The sequence below is a fragment of the Schistocerca piceifrons genome, unplaced genomic scaffold, assembly GCF_021461385.2.
Source record: "Schistocerca piceifrons isolate TAMUIC-IGC-003096 unplaced genomic scaffold, iqSchPice1.1 HiC_scaffold_2295, whole genome shotgun sequence".
NCBI lineage: Eukaryota > Metazoa > Arthropoda > Insecta > Orthoptera > Acrididae > Schistocerca > Schistocerca piceifrons.
This window is the reverse complement of record NW_025728223.1, coordinates 2,904,011-2,914,096: the sequence shown is the minus strand read 5'-3', so window position 1 is coordinate 2,914,096 and position 10,086 is coordinate 2,904,011.

Below are 10,086 nucleotides of genomic sequence, written 5' to 3'. Positions count from 1 at the left end.
GAAGTCATAGAACACATAGTATTCCATAGCGACGCAACTTCTGTGTCAATTCGTCACTGTGAGGGAGCGAGGAATGCAGTAAACATGTAATAATGAATCGGTAAGGAGATACTCGTATACCCAAAAGAAAATACTGTCGTTCCCATTGAAACGTTACTCACTTTATAAGGAGAAGTCATTGAACCCATAGTATTTCATAGCGATGCAGTTTCTGCGCTTATTCGTCTATGAGAGGGAGCGAGCGATGCAGTAAAGAAGGAATAATGCATCGGAAAGGAGATAGTTGCATCCCAAAAGAAAATACTGTCGTTCCCAACTAAACGTTACTTGATTTAGAGGGAGATGTTATAAAACGCTTTGTATTTCATAGCGACGTAATTTCTGTATTAAGTCGTCAATGTGATGGAGCGAGGTATGCAGTAAAGAAGGAATAGTGCATCGGAATAGAGATACTCGTATCCAAAAAGAAAATCCTGTCGTTTCCGTGGAAACGTTGCTCGATTTAGATGGAGAAGTCATAAAAACAATAGTATTTCATAGCGACGCAATTTCTGTGTTATTTCGTCAATGTGGGGGAGCGAGGGATGCAGTAATGAATGAATAGTGCATCGGAAAGACGATACTCGTATCCCAAAAGAAATTCCTGTCGTTTCCATGGAAACGTTACTCGATTTAGAAGGAGAAGTCATATAACCCTTAGTATTTCATAGCGACGCAATTTTTGTGTTAATTCGTCAATGTGAGGGAGCGAGGGATGAAGTAAAGAAGGAAAAGGGCATCGGAAAGGAGGTACTCGAATCCCAAAGAAAATCCTGACGATTCCATGGAAACATTACTCGATTTAGAAAGAGAAGTCATATAACACATAGTATTTCATACCGACGGAATTTCTGTGTTAATTCGTCAATGTGAGATAGCGAGGTATGCAGTAAAGAAGTAATAATGCATCGGTAAGGAGATACTCGTATCCCAAAAGAAAAACCTGTCGTTCCCATAGAAACGTTACTCGCTTTAGAAGGAGAGGTGATAGAACCCATAGTATTTCATAGCAATGCAATTTCTGTGCTTATTCTTCAATGAGAGGGAGCGAGAGATGCAGAAAAGAGGGAATAGTGCATCGGAAAGGAGATACTTGAATACCAAAACAAAATCCTGTCGTATCCATAGAAACGTTACTCGATTTAGAAGGAGAGGTCATAGAACCCATAGTATTTCATAGCGACGTAATTTCTGTATTAATTCGACAATGTGAGGGTGAAAGGAATGCAGTAAAGAAGGAATAGTGCATCGGAAAGGAGATAAACGTATCCCAAAAGAAAATCTTGTCGTTTCCATGGAAACGTTACTCGATTTAGAAGGAGAAGTCATATAACCCATAGTATTTCATAGCGACGCAATTTCTGTGTTAATTCGTCAATGTAAGGGAGCGGGAGATGCAGTAAAGAAGGAAAAGATCATCAGAAAGGATATACACGTATCCCAAAGGTAAATCCTGTCGTCTCCATAGAAATGTTACTCGATTTAGAAGGTGAAAACATAGAACCAATAGTATTTCGTAGCAACGAGATTTCTGCGATAATTCGTCATTGTGAGGGGGCGAGGGATGCAGAAAAGAGGGAATAGTGCATCGGAAAGGAGATACTCGTATCCCAAAAGAAACTCCTGTCGTTTCCATGGAAACATTACTCGATTTAGAATGAGAAGTCATATAACCCATAGTATTTCATAGCGACGCATTTTCTGTGTTAATTCGACAATGTGAGGGAGCGAGGAATGCAGTACAGAAGGAATAGTGCATCGGAATGGAGATAGTCGTATCCCAAAGGAAAATCCTGTCGTTTCCATTGAAACGTTACTCGATTTAGAAGGAGAAGTCATAGAACACAGAGTATTCCATAGCGACGCAATATCTGTGTTAAATCGTCAATGTGAGGGAGCCAGGGAAGCAGTAAATAAGGAATAGTGCATCGGAAAGGAGATACTCGTATCCCAAAAGAAAATCCTGTCGTATCCATAGAAACGTTACTCGATGTAGAAGGAGAGGTCATAGAACATATAGTATTTCATAGCGACGTAATTTCTGTGTTAATTCGTCAATGTGAGAGAGCGAGGGATGCAGTAAAGTAGGAAAAGGGCATCGGAAAGGAGATACTCGTATCCCAAAAGAAAATCCTGTAGTTTCTATAGACACGTTACTCGATTTAGAAGGAAAAGTCATAGAACCCATCGTATTTCACAGCGACGCAATTTCTGTGTTAATACGCCTATGAGAGAGGAGGGGATGCAGTAAAGAAGGAGTAGTGCATCGGAAAGGAGATAGTCGTATCCCAAAATAAAATCCTGACATTTCCATTGAAACGTTACTCGACTTAGAAGGAGAAGCCATAGAACCCATAGTATTTCATAGCGACACAATTACTGTGCTTATTCGTCAATGTGATGGAGCGAGGGATGCAGTAAAGAAGGAATAGTGCATCAGATAAGAAATAGTTGCATCCCAAAAGAAAATCCTGTCGTTCCCAACTAAACGTTACTCGATTTAGAAGGAGAAGTTATAGAACGCATAGTATTTCAAGGCGACGCAATTTCTGTGTTAATTTGTCAATGTGAGGGAGCGAGGGATGCAGTAAAGAAGGAATAGTGCATCGGAAAGGAGATACTCGTATCCCAAAAGAAAATCCTTTCGTTTCCATGGAAACGTTACTCGATTCAGAAGGAGAAGGCATAGAACACATAGAATTCCATTGCGACGCAATTTATGTGTTAACTCGTCAATGTGATTGAGCGAGGAATGAAGTAAAGAAGGAATAGTGCATCGGAAAGGAGCTACTCGTATCCCAAAAGAAAATCCAGTCGTTCCCAACTAAACGTTACTCGATTTAGAAGGAGAAATCATAGAACACATAATATTCCATAGCGACGCAATTTCTCTGTTAATTCGTCAATGTGAATGAGCGAGGGATGCAGTAAAGAAGGAATAGCGCATCGGTAAGGAGATACTCGTATCCCAAAAGAAAATCCTGTTGTTCCCAACTAAACGTGACTCGATTTAGAAGGAGAAGTTATAGAACACATAGTATTTCATTGCGACGCAATTTCTGTGTTAATTCGTCAATGTGAGGGAGCGAGGGATGCAGTAAAGAAGGAATAGAGCATCGGAAAGGAGACAGTCCTATCCCGAAAGAAACTCCTGTCGTTTCCATAGAAACGTTATTCGATTTAGAAGGAGAGGTCATTGAACCCATAGTATTCCATAACGACGCAATTTCTGTGGAAATTCGACACTGTGTGGGAGCCAGAGATGCAGTAAAGAAGGAAAAGTGCATCGGAATGGAGATACTGGTATCACAAAAAAAAATTCTGTCGTTTCAATAGAAACGGTACTCGATTTAGAAGGAGAAGTCATAAAACCCATAGTATTTCATAGGGATGCAATTTCGGTGTTAATGCGCCAATGTGATGGAGCGAGTGATGCAGTACAGAAGGAATAGTGCATCGGAAAGGAGGGAGTCGTATCTTAAAAGAAAATTCTGTCGTTTCCATTCTAGAGTTACTCGATTTAGAAGGAGAAGTCATAGAACCCATAGTATTGTTGCGCGATTTAGATGGTGAAGTCATAAAACCAACAGTATTTCATAGCGACGCAATTTCTGTGTTATTTCGTCAATGTGGGGGAGCGAGGGATGCAGTAAAGAAGGAATAGTGCATCGGAAAGGCGATACTCGTATCCCAAAAGAAAATCCTGTCGTTTCCATGGAAACGTTACTCGATTTAGAAGGAGAAGTCATATAACCCATAGTATTTCATAGCGACGGAATTTTTGTGTCAATTCGTCAATGTGAGGGAGTGAGGGATGCAATAAAGATGGAAAAGGGCATCGGAAAGGAGGTACTCGAATCCCAAAGAAAATCCTGTCGTTTCCATGGAAACGTTACTCGATTTAGAAGGAGAAGTCATATAACCCATAGTATTTCATAGCGACGCAATTTTTGTGTCAATTCGTCAATGTGAGGGAGCGAGGGATGCAGTAAAGAAGGAATAGTGCATCGGAAAGGAAATACTCGTATACCAAAGGAAAATCCGGTCGTTTCCATAGAAACGTTACTCGATTTAGAAGGAGATGTTATAGATCCCACAATATTTCATAGCGACGCAATTTCTGTGTTAATTCGTCAATGTGAGGGAGTTAGGGAAGCTGTATAGAGGGAATTGTGCATCGGAACGGAGATACTCGTTTCCCAAAAGAAAATGCCGTCGTTTAAATAGAAACATTACTCGATTTAGAAGGAGAAGTCATAGACCCCATAGTATTTAATAGCGATGCAAATTCTGTGTCAATTCGCCAATGTGTGGGAGCGAGGGATGCAGTACAGAAGGAATAGTGCATCGGAAAGTAGATAGTCGTATCCCAAAAGAAAATTCAGTCGTTTCCATTGAATCGTTATTCGATTTAGAAGGAGATGTCATAGAACCCAAAGTATTTCATAGCCACGCTATCTTATTGTTAATTCGTCAAAGTGAGGGAGCGAGGGATGCAGTAAAGAAGGAAAAGTGCATCGGAAAGGAGATAGTCTTATCCCAAAAGAAAATCCTGTAGTTTCCATGGTAACGTTACTCGATTTAGAAGGAGAAGTTTTAGAACACATAGTATTTCATAGCGACGCAATTTCTGTGTTAAGTCGTCAATGTGAGAAAGCGAGGGATGCAGTAGAGGAGGAATAGTGCATCGGAAAGGAGATACTCGTATCCGAGAAGAAAATCCTGTCGTTTTAATGGAAATGTTACTCGATTTAGAAGGAGAAGTCATAGAACACATAGTATTTCATTGCGCCGCAAGTTCTGTGAAAATTCGTCAATGTAAGGGTGAGAGGGATGCAGTAAAGAAGGAATAGTGCATCGGAAAGGAGATACTCGTATCCCAAAAGAAAATCCTGTCGTTTCTATTGAAACGTTACTCGATTTAGAAGGAGAAGTCATAGAACACATGGTATTCCATAGCGACGCAATTTATGCGTTAAGTCGTCAAAGTGAGGGAGCCATAGATACAGTAAATAAGGAATAGTGCATCGGAAAGGAGATACTTGAATTCCAAAAAAAAAAATCCTGTCGTATCCATAGAAACGTTACTCGATTTAGAAGGAGAGGTCATAGAACCCATAGTATTTCATAGCGACGTAATTTCTGTATTAATTCGTCAATGTGAGGGAGAGAGGAATACAGTAAAGAAGGAATAGTGCATCGGAAAGGAGATACACGTATCCCAATAGAAAATGCTGTCGTTTCCATGGAAACGTTACTCAATTTAGAAGGAGAAGTCATATAACCCATGGTATTTCATAGCGACGCAATTTCTGTGCTAATCCGTCAATGTGAGGGAGCGAGGGATGCAGTAAAGACGGAAATGTGCATCGGAAAGCAGATACTCGTATCCCAAAAGAAAATCCTGTCGTTTCCATGGAAACGTTACTCGATTTAGAATGAGAAGTCGTATAACACATAGTATTCCCTAGCGACGCAATTTTTGTGTCAATTCGTCAATGTGAGGGAGCGAGGGATGCAGTAAAGAAGGAAAAGTGCATCGGATTGGAGATACTCGTATCACAAAAGAAAATCCTGTCGTTTCCATGGAAACGTTACTCGATTTAGAAGGAGAGGTCATATAACCCATAGTATTTCATAGCGACGCAATTTCTGTCTTAAATCGTCAATGTGGGGGAGCGAGGGATGAATGAAAGAAGGAGTAGTGCATCGGAAAGGAGATAGACGTATCCCAAAAGATAAACTTGTCGCTCCCATAGAAATGTTACAAGATTTAAAAAGAGAAGTCATAGAAAACATAGTATTTCATCGCGAAGCAATGTCTGTGTTAATTCGTCAATGTGACGGAGCGAGGGATGCAGTAAAGAAGGATTAGTGCATCGGAAAGGAAATACTCGTATACCAAAGGAAAATTCTGTCTTTTCCATAGAAACGTTACTCGATTTAGAAGGAGATGTTATAGATCCCACAATATTTCATAGCGACGCAATTTCTGTGTTAATTCGTCAATGCTAGGGAGTTAGGGAAGCAGTATAGAGGGAATTGTGCAATCGAACAGAGATACTCGTTTCCCAAAAGAAAATGCCGTCGTTTTAAAGAAACGTTACTCGATTTAGAAAAAGAAATCATAGACCCCATAGTATTTAATAGCGATGCGATTTCTGTGTTAATTCGCCAATTTGTGGGAGCGAGGGATGCAGTACAGAAGGAATAGTGCATCGGAAAGTAGATAGTCGTATCCCAAAAGAAAATTCAGTCGTTTCCATTGATACGTTACTCGATTTAGAAGGAGATGTCATAGAACCCACAGTATTTCATAGCGACGCAATTTCTGTGTTAATTCGTCAATGAGTGGGAGTTAAGGATGCAGTATAGAGGGAATACTGCATCGGGAAGGAGATACTCGTATCCCAAAAGAAAATCCTGTCGTTTCAATAGAAACGTTACTCGATTTAGAAGGAGAAGTCATAGACCCCATAGTATTTAATGGCGACGCAATTTCAGTGTTAATTCGCCAAAGTGTGGGAGTGAGGGATGCAGTACAGAAGGAATAGTGCATCGGAAAGTAGACCGTCGTATCCCAAAAGAAATTTCAGTCGTTTCCATTGAAACGTTACTCGATTTAGAAGGAGATGTCATAGAACCCAAAGTATTTCATAGCCACGCTATTTCATTGTTAATTCGTCAAAGTGAGGGAGCGAGGGATGCAGTAAAGAAGGAATAGTGCATCGGAAAGGAGATACTCGTATCCGAGAAGAAAATCCTGTCGTTTTAATGGAAATGTTACTCTATTAAGAGGGAGAAGTCATAGAACACATAGTATTTCATTGCGCCGCAAGTTCTGTGAAAATTCGTCAATGTAAGGGTGAGAGGGATGCAGTAAAGAAGGAATAGTGCATCGGAAAGGAGATACTCGTATACCAAAAGAAAATCCTGTCGTTTCCATAGAAACGTTATTCGATCTAGAACGAGAAGTCATAGAACTCGTAGTATTTCACATCGACGCAATTTCTGTGTTAATTCGTCAATGTGAGGGAGCGGAGGATGCAGTAAAGAGGGAATAATTCAATGGAAAGGAGAATCTCGTATCCCAAAAGAAAATCCTCTCGTTTCCATAGAAACGTTACTCGATTTAGAAGGAGAAGTCATAGAACCCATAGTAGTTAATAGCGACGCAATTTCTGTGTACATTTGCCAACGTGAGGGAGCGAGGGATGCAGTAATGAAGGAATAGTGCACCGGAAAGCAGATACTCGTATCCCGAAAGAAAATCGTGTCGTTTCCATAGAAACATTACTCGATTTAGAAGTAGAATTCCTAGAACACATAGTATTTCATAGCGACGACATTTCTGTGTTAATTCGTCAATGTGAGGGAGCGAGGGATGCAGAAAAGAAGGAATAGTGCATCGGAAAGGAGATACTCGTATCCCAAAAGAAAATACTGTCGTTTCCATAGAAACGTTACTCGATCTAGAAGGAGAAGTCCGAGAACCCATATTAATTCATAGCGACGTAATTTCTGTGTAAATTCGTCAATGTGAGGGAGCGATTGATGCAGTAAAGAAGGAATAGTTCATCGGAAAGGAGATACACGTATCTTAAAAGAAAATCCCGTCGATTCCATAGAAACGTTACTCGATTTAGATGGAGAAGTCATAGAACACAAAGTATCACATATCGTCGCAATATCTGTTTTAATTCGTCAATGTGAGGGAGCCAGGTTTGCAGTATAGAAGGAATAGTGCATCGGAAAGGAGATACACGTATCCCGAAAGAAAATCCAGTCGTTTCCATTGAAATGTTACTCGATTTAGAAGTAGAATTCATGGAACACATAGGATATCATTGGGACGCTCAATCTGTTCTAATTCGTCAATGAGGGGGAACGAGGGAAGCAGTAAAGAAGGATAGTGCATCGGAACCCAGAAACTCGTATCCCAAAAGATAATCGTGTCGTTTAGATAGAAACGTTACTCGATTTAAAAAGGAGAAGTCATTGAACTCATAGAATTACTTAGCCACGCAATATCTGTGTTTATTCGTCAATGTGAGGAAGACAGGGATGCATTGAAGAAGGAATAGTGCATCGGAATGGAGATACTCGTATCCCAAAAGGAAATCATGTCGTCTCAATAGAAACGTTACTCGATTAAGAAGGAGAAGTCATAGACCACATAGTTTTTCATAGTGACGCAATTTCTATGTTAATTGGTCAATATGAGGGAGCGAGGGATGCAGTAAAGAAGGAATTTTGCATCGGAAATAAGATAACCGTACCCCAAAGAAAATCATGTCGTTTCCATGGACACGTTACTTGATTTAGAAGGAGTAGTCAAGGAACCCATAGTATTTAATAGCGACGCCATTTCTGTGTTAATTCATCAATGTGAGGGAGCGAGGTATGCAGTGAAGAAGGAATAGTGCATCGGAAAGGAGATACTCGTATCCCAAAAGAAAATCCTGTCGTTTCCATGGAAACATAACTCGATTTAGAATGAGAAGTCATATAACCCATAGTATTTCATAGCGACGCATTTTCTGTGTTAATTCGACAATGTGAGGAAGCGATGAAAGCAGTAAAGAAGGATAAGGGCATCGGAAAGGAGGTACTCGAATCCCAAAATAAAATCCTGTCGTTTCCATGGAAACGTTACTCGATTTAGAAGGAGAAGTTATAAATCGCTTAGTATTTCAAGGCGACGCAATTTCTGTGTTAATTTGTCAATATGAGAGATCGAGGGATGCAGTAATGAAGGAAATGGGCATCGGAAAGGAGATACACGTATCACAAAAGAAAATCCTGCCGTTTCCATAGAATCGTTACTTGATTTAGAAGGAGAAGTCATCGAAATTATAGTATACCATAGCGACGCAATTTCTGTGTTAAATCGTCAATGTGACGGAGCGAGGGATGCATGAAAGAAGGAATAGTGCATCGGAAAAGAGATGGACGTATCCCAAAAGAAAAACCTGTCGCTCCCATAGGGAACGTTACAAGATTTAGAAAGAGATGTCATAGAACCCATAGTATTTCAAAGCGCGCAATTTCTGTGTAATTCGTCAAAGTGAGGGAGCGAGGGATGCAGTAAAGAAGGAATAGCGCATCGGTAAGGAGATACCCGTATCCCAAAAGAAAATCCTGTTGTTTGTATAGAAACGTTACTCGCTTTAGAAGGAGAAGTCATAGAACCCATAGTATTTCATAGGGATGCAATTTCTGTGTTAATTCGCCAATGTGATGGAGCGAGGGATGCAGTACAGAAGGAATAGTGCATCGGAAAGGAGAGAGTCGTATCCCAAAAGAAAATTCTGTCGTTTCCATAGTAAAGTTACTCGATTTAGAAGGAGAAGTCATAGAACCCACAGTATTTCACAGAGACGCAATTTCTGTGTTAATTTGTCAATGTGAGGGAGAGAGGGATGCAGTACAGAGCGAATAGTGCATCGGAAAGGAGATACTCGTATACCAAACGAAAGTCCTGGCGTGTCCATAGAAACGTTACTCGATTTAGAAGGAGAAGTCATAGAAATCATAGTATACAATAGCGACGCAATTTCTGTGTTAAATCGTCAATGTGAGGGAGCTAGGGATGCTGTAAAGTGGGAATAGTGCATCGGAAAGGAGATACTCGTATCCCAAAAGAAAGTCCTGTCGCTTGAATGGAAACGTTACTCGATTGAGGAGGAGAAGTCATAGAACCCATAGTATTCCATAGCGACGCAACTTCTGTGATAAATCGTCAATGTGAGGGAGCGAGGAATGCAGTAAAGACGGCATGGAGCATCGGAAATGAGATACTCGTATCCCAAAAGGAAATCCTGTCGTTTCCATAGAAACGTTAGTCGATTTAGAAGGAGAAGTCATAGAACCCATAGTATTTCATAGCGACGCAATATCTGTGTTAATTCGTCAATGTGAGGGTGCGGGGGATGCAGTAAAGACGGAATTCTGCATCGGAAAGGAAATACTCGTATCCCAAAAGAAAATCCTGAAGTTTCAATATAAACGTTACTCTATTTACAAGGAGAAGTAATAGGACCCATA